This window comes from Heterodontus francisci, chromosome 15 (genome assembly GCF_036365525.1).
Source record: "Heterodontus francisci isolate sHetFra1 chromosome 15, sHetFra1.hap1, whole genome shotgun sequence".
Classification (NCBI taxonomy): Eukaryota; Metazoa; Chordata; class Chondrichthyes; order Heterodontiformes; family Heterodontidae; genus Heterodontus; species Heterodontus francisci.
Window position 1 is genome coordinate 30458386 of NC_090385.1, and position 7041 is coordinate 30465426.

Below are 7041 nucleotides of genomic sequence, written 5' to 3' on the forward strand. Positions count from 1 at the left end.
CATCCTCTAAATACGTAGGGGTATGGTAAAATGGCCTTAACTTTCCACGCAATGCCTTAAACGATGTAACACATGTATAAAATGTCCCACCAGCCACTGCACCACTGCAGACAGAGTAAAGTTTAATGGATAGTGCCATTACTGTACAAGGATGAAGTGGTAGTTTTATTTCAGGAACAATGCATGGCCTGGATAAACTTGAATGGGAATTTTTAAAAATATATTGAAAATATGAGGGTGTCATGTTAAGGAAACTTTTAGTGATTTTCCATAGAAATAATTTGGAAAAAAGTTACTTTAAGTGTTATGCACTTTGATGTTATTTCCTCATTGTCTGTAAATAATAAGGAATTTGTTAGCTTGTCTCAGCAATAGATAAATGTCTTACACCTACTGTGTTGGAAGTCACTGGTCCTGGGTGCTTGGCAGGACATCTGGTAGGTTTTCCCTTTCTGGCTGTGAACAGCAAGACGTAAAACACATTGGAAGTCAGTTTTGTTTGAAACAGAAAGGACCACAAAACTAACACCAACAACAATTTATATTTATATAATGCCTTTAACATAATAAAACATTCCAAAGCGCTTCACAGGAGTGTAATAAAGCAAAATTTGACACTGAGTCACGTAAGCTGATATTAGGGCAGATGGCCAAAAGCTTGGTAAAAGAGTTAGGTTTTAAGGATCATCTAAAGGAAGAAAGAGAGGTAAAGAGTCAAGGAGGTTTAGGACTGGGGTTCCAGAGCTTAGGGCTCAGATAGCTGAAAGTGCAGCCACCAATGGTGGGGCAATTAAAATTGGGGATGCTCAAGAGGCCAGAAATAGATAAGCACAGATATCCTGGACTCTTGTGGGATTGGAAGAGGTTAGAGATAAGGATGGGTGAGACTGGAGGGATTTGAAAACAAGAGTGAGAATTTTAAAATCACTCATTGCTTGACTGGGAGCCAATGTAGGTCAGTGAGCACAGAGGCGATAGGTACTTTGGTGCAAGTAAGGACACGGGCAGCAGAATTTTGGATGACCTTAAATTTATGGAGGGTAGAATGTGGAAGACCAGCCAGGAGTGTGTTGGAATAGTCAAGTCTAGAGGTAAGAAAGGCATGAATGAGGGATTCAGCAGCAAATGAGCTGAGGTGGGGCGGAGTTATGGAGGTGGAGATAGGTAACCTTGGAGATGATGTCGATATGTGCTCGGAAGTTCAGCTCTGGGTCAAATATGACACCAAGGTTGTGAACAGTCTGGTTTAGTTGCAGACAGTTGTCAAGCAGAGGGATGTGGTCAGTAGTCAGGGAACATTAATTATGTGCTTTCAGATGATGCCACTGAGGGTCAGCATGTAGAGAGGAAATAGGCGATGTTATGACCAAGGTTGGAGAAATGCACTTTCTCTGGTTCCACTTCTTTATGGGTCACAACATATATTTAAATGTTTTACCCAGTTACCAATACAGCCAATTATATACTTATCTATTTTAGTTTCAGAATAAAAATCTGCCAGCCAGGTTTCTTTAATAAATCAATAATGTTGTTGTTTATAAAAGACTTATTGAATAAAGATGCAATGCTTTAACACACAGTTTTAAATATGAAAGTATAAACATATAGCCTTCTAAAATAACCTAACGCACATGCACTGGTTAAAGAGAGAAAAAAAAGTGGCCCTGCAGAGATCAAATTTAAGGAAAATACTTTTGCCAAGTTATTGTCAATTCTTGAAGAGAAAGGATAAGATATGAACTGTTTCAGATGGCCCTTTGGTCTGGTGTTCAGGTACATGGAGATGGCTGTTACTGGGATCTTTCTGGAGCAGTTCTATTCGGGCGATGTCGAAGATTAGTCTGGCATGTGCTTTGGAGAATCACTGCATCAGGGTTTCAGCTATCACACTGGATTCTCAGGGTTTCTCAAAGAGGTGGAACAGGATGAGTCGGTTGCTTCTCTCAGCTTGCTGCAATCCCAACTGAACTCCAAGAACAAAAACAAAACCCCTGACAGCCAGACTTCTGGCTTTTCTAAGTCCAAGCAGTTCCATAGTCCAAAAGGCTCTAGCTGCTTACTTAGCTTAAGACATGTGACTTCCAGTAAATGTTTTTAAACAAAGTCCCAAGTGTACTTCCAGTGACCCTTTAAAAAAAAAGTCCAACATCTCTTCTGGTATATTTTACAATCTTTTAAACACAAGTCCTCAAAAAAATAATGGCAGCACCTTCATAATAGAGGGGCACCTGAGGTAATGCTCAGGGAAGTGAGAAAAGAAGCCATTGCAAGTGATACTCTGGCTACGATTAGATAGCTAAGAATGGAACCAGACGAGTGCAGTCCCACCCACATTGGAGAGGCACTGGCGAAGTATGGTGTGGTCAACCAGGTCAAATGCTGCAGACAGGTCAAGAAGGATGAGGAAGGATAGTTTGCCTTTGTCATAGTCATATAGAATGTCATTTGCAACTTTGATAAAAGCTGTTCTGGTACTGTGGCAGGGATGGAATCTAATTGGAAGGATTCAAACAGAGTTCCTGGGTATACGGGCATGGATTTGGGAAGTACCAATGCGCTCAAGGGCTTTGGAGAAGAAAGGGACGTTGGAGATGGAGTGGTAGTTTGCAAGGATGATGGGTCAAGGGTTGTTTTTTTTGAGGAGAAGGGTGATGATGGCAGATTTAAAAGGGACGGGGACAGCTCCTGAATAGAGAGACCTGTTTACAACCTTAAAACATTGTTAGCTTGTTATGAAGCAGTGAAGCTGCTTTTAAAAGGTTGTGAGAAGGTTATAATGCAGGAAGTGGTCAGAAACCATTTTAAGTCAAGCCAGATTATCCTTTGATGTGGAGAAGTGCTGCATGTCCATTATTCTATATCTTTTGCAAAGACAAGTTGTGCTGATTCAATTAAGTGGATCTGATCATAAATTGCTGCGTATGTTCATTTGATAGAACATAAAGCAGCTGAATAAATCGTACCTCATTTCAACAAATGTTCGCTCAGTCCACCTTCAGAGTGCAAGAAGCGCTTTGTGAGCCATCTATCATAGACGCTCTTTTTCAAGATGCAACTTGAACCTGACAAGGCTTCTACAGCGAATCTAAATGTATACTGGAGGATGTGCCGTGAAAAATAATGGGCTGGATTTTCATTTTCAGTTCGGAACCTGATGACCGGAGCATTTCCGGGTCTGACCTCGCGCGCGGCGCTATTTTTAAATGCAAAGCTAGGAATGAGCCGGGGAGCAAGTGTTTCGCCCAATTAGAGGCATCGGAAGGGTTATGGAGGCAGGAACGGGGAATTGTCTGCGATTTTTAAAGACAACCGGCAACCTTCACTGGGCTTGTTGTTGCCTGTACCAATTAGTCACCAGGCTTCTCGGAGGGCGTGAGTGGACTTGGGAATGCATCCCTGGGCGGCACTCCACATTTCTGATGCCTCTCTTGAGGCTCCAATAGATGTTGTGTTTGAGAGGAGAGAGGTCTTCTACCCAGCCTCAGCGAAGAGGAACCCCCCTCCCTAATGAGACCAGGAAGGTGTGGATGGAAGTGGCCACGGACCCAGGGGTCTGATAAGTAGGAGCGGCGTGCAGTGCAGGAAAAGGTTCAATTATCTACTGCTGTCTGGTATGGTGAGTGTCCATCGGAAGCCGGTTGAATGGGCACAAACTCTCTAAGCACGGGACTGCAGACGAGAAGACTTCGCAACACGGCCATACATCTCCCTCACATTGTCAGTTTAAGTGTGTGCTCACTGCACAGAGGTGTTCAGATGAGGACATCACTGAGGGGGGACATAAGCCCACTTGAATGTCATGCTGGGAGAGATGAGGGGGGTAGCATATTTATGGATCTTTCTCGTCTGATCCTGCAGAAGAGAGCTCATAATGAAAGGAAGATGGCCAGAATGGGAGCTGGGGTGGCCTAGCTCCACTTTTTACCTTCAGTGGAGGAGGCAGTGCTGGAGATCGCCAGGGTGCCAACCCAACATCGGTGCAGGATGGCAAGACGGGAGGTCATGAGCAGCAGGGTATTTCTTGAGTGAACGGCACTGTAGGATCGGAATCCCCTCCAACTGGGAAATTTATGGAATATAAAATCCAGGCCCACGGACATGTTTTGACCTCATGTTTGGACTATAAAATATAAAAGCCAAGCTGGACCAGCAGCACAGAGCTGGGCAGCAAGGGGTTAATTTGGACATTTAGTGGCTCCTCAAAAAGGATTCAGGCATTGACTGTGCTATCATGGAGCAATGACAGCAGAGAAAAGTCATTACCTGCCATTGGCTAATGCAATGGCTCTGGCGGAGGTGGGACCAGTACAAACTGGACGGGTTACACCTGGGCAGGACCGGGACTGATGTCCTAGGGGTAGTATTTGCTCGAGTGGCTGGGGAGGGTTTAAACTAAAATGGCAAGGGGATGGGAACCTTTTCAAGGAGTCAGAGGAGGGGGGATCAAAGACAAGAACAAAAGACAGTAAGGGGAATAAGAAAAGTGGTAGGTATCGAAATCAAGGGCCAGAATCAAACAGGGCCACAGTGAAAAATAGTGGGAAGGGGACAAGTAATGTTAAAAAGACAAGCCTTAAGGCTTTGTGCCTTAACACGCAGAGCATTCGCAATAAAATGGATGGATTAATCGTGCAAATAGATGTAAACGGATATGATATAGTCGGGATTACAGAGACATGGCTTCAGGGTGACCAGGAATGGGAAATGAACATCCAGGGGTATTCAGTATTTAGGAAGGACATACAAAAAGTAAAAGGCGGTGGAGTTGCATTGCTGGTTAAAGAGGAAATTAACATAATAGTGAGGAAGGATATTAGCTCTGACGATGTGGAATCTGTATGGGTAGAGCTAAGAAACACTAACGGGCAAAAAACGTTAGTGGGGGTTGTAAATAGACCCCCAAATTGTAGTGGTGATGTTGGGAATGGCATTAAACAGGAAATTAGAGACATATGCGATAAAGGAACATCTGTAATTATGGGTGGTTTTAATCTGCATATAGTTTGGGCAAATCAAATTAGTCACAATACCGTGGAGGAGGAATCCATGGAGTGTATAGGGAATGGTTTTCTGGACCAATACGTTGAGGAACCAACTAGAGAACAGGCCATCCTAGAGTGGGTATTGTGTAATGAGAGAGGAATAATTGACAATCTAGTTGTGCGAGACCCTTTGGGGATGAGCAACCATAATATGATAGAATTCTTCATCAAGGTGGAGAGTAATGTAGTTGATTCTGAGACTAGGGTCCTGAATCTTAATAAAGGAAACTATGAAGGTATGAGGCGCGAGTTGGCTATGATGGATTGGGAAATGTTACTTAAAGGGATGATGGTGGTTAGGCAATGGCAAACATTCAAAGAGCGCATGGGTGAACTGCAACAATTGTTAATCCCTGTCTGGCGCAAAAGTAAAATGGGAAAGGGAGCCAAACCATGGCTTACAAGGGAAATTAGAGATAGCATTAGATGCAAGGAAGAGGCATATAAATTTGCCAGAAAAAGCAACAGACCTGAGGATTGGGAGCAGTTTAGAATTCAACAAAGGAGGAGCAAGGGATTGATTAAGAAGGGGAAATTAGAGTACAAGAGCAAGCTTGCGGGAACATAAAAACTGACTGTAAAAGTTTCTATAGGTATGTGAAGAGAAAAAGATTGGTGAAGACAAATGTAGGTCCCTTACCGTCAGAAACCGGGGAATTTATTATGGCTGACCAAGTAAATGCATACTTTGGTTCTCTCTTCACAAAGGAGGACACAAATATCATACCAGAAATGTTGGGGAACACAGGGTTTAGTGAGAGAGAAGAACTGAAGGAAATCAGTATTAGTAGAGAAATGGTGTTGGGGAAATTGATGGGATTAAGGCTGATAAATCCCCAGGGCCTGATGGTATGCATCCCAGAGTACTTAAGGAAGTGGCCGTAGAAATAGTAGATGCATTAGGGGTCATCTTCCAAGATTCTATAGACTCTGGAACAATTCCTACAGATTGGAGGGTAGCTAATGTAACCCCACTATTTAAAAAGGGAGGTAGGGAGAAAACAGGGTATTAAAGACCAGTCAGCCTGACGTCGGTAGTGGGGAAAATTTTAGAGTCCATTATCAAAGATTTTATAGCAGAGCACTTGGAGAACAGTGATAGAATCGGACAGAGTCAGCATGGATTTACGAATCTACGAGAATTCTTCGAGGATGTAACTAGTAGAGTTGATGAGGGACAACCAGTGGATGTGGTTTATTTGGACTTTCAGAAGGCTTTCAACAAAGTCCCACATAAGAGATCAGCATGTAAAATTAAAGTGCATGGGATTGGGGGTAGTGCATTGCGATGGATAGAAAATTGGTTGGCAGACAGGAGAAAAGAGTAGGGATAAACAGGTCTTTTTCCGAATGCCAGGCTAGTGGGGTACCACAGGGATCGGTGCTAGGACCCCAGCCATTCACAATATACATTAATGATTTAGATGAGGGAACTAAATGTAATATCTCCAAATCTGCAAAACTGGGTGGGAGGGTGAATTGTGAGGAGGATGCAGAGAGGCTTCAGGTTGATTTGGACAAGTTGTGTGAGTGGGCAAATGCATGGCAGATGCAGTATAATGTGGATAAATGTGAGGTTATCCACTTTGGTAGCAAGAACAGGAAGGCAGATTATTATCTGAACGGCTATAAACTGAGAGAGGGGAATATGCAACGAGACCTGGGTGTTCTCGTACACCAGTCACTGAAGGTAAGCATGCAGGTGCAACAGGCACTAAAAAGGCAAATGGTATATTGCCCTTCATAGCGAGAGGCTTCGAGTACAGGAGCATGGATGTCCTGCTGCAATTATACAGGGCCTTGATGAGGCCACACCTGAAATATCGTGTGCAGTTTTGGTCTCCTTATCTGAGGAAGGATGTTCTTGCTATAGAGTGAGTGCAGCGAAGGTTTACCATACTGATTCCTGGGATGGCGGGACTGACGTTTGAGGAGAGGTTGAGTTGGTTAGGATTATATTCACTGGAGTTCAGAAGAGTGAGGGGGGATCTCATAGAAA

The 7041-nt window shown here is 43.4% G+C and overlaps 1 long non-coding RNA gene across 1 annotated transcript in view; it reads right to left on the bottom strand.

The window, feature by feature from the left end:
- The window catches only part of LOC137377571 (uncharacterized), a 30199-nt gene extending 27076 nt beyond the window's left edge, over positions 1-3123 (bottom strand). Inside the window, exons 1-2 of the long non-coding RNA XR_010976442.1 lie at positions 2964-3123; positions 395-456 (exon numbers count right to left, since the gene is read on the bottom strand). This is a non-coding gene — a long non-coding RNA (uncharacterized lncRNA). The remainder of the gene's footprint in view (positions 1-394; positions 457-2963) is intronic.
- Positions 3124-7041: the final 3918 nt, after the last annotated feature.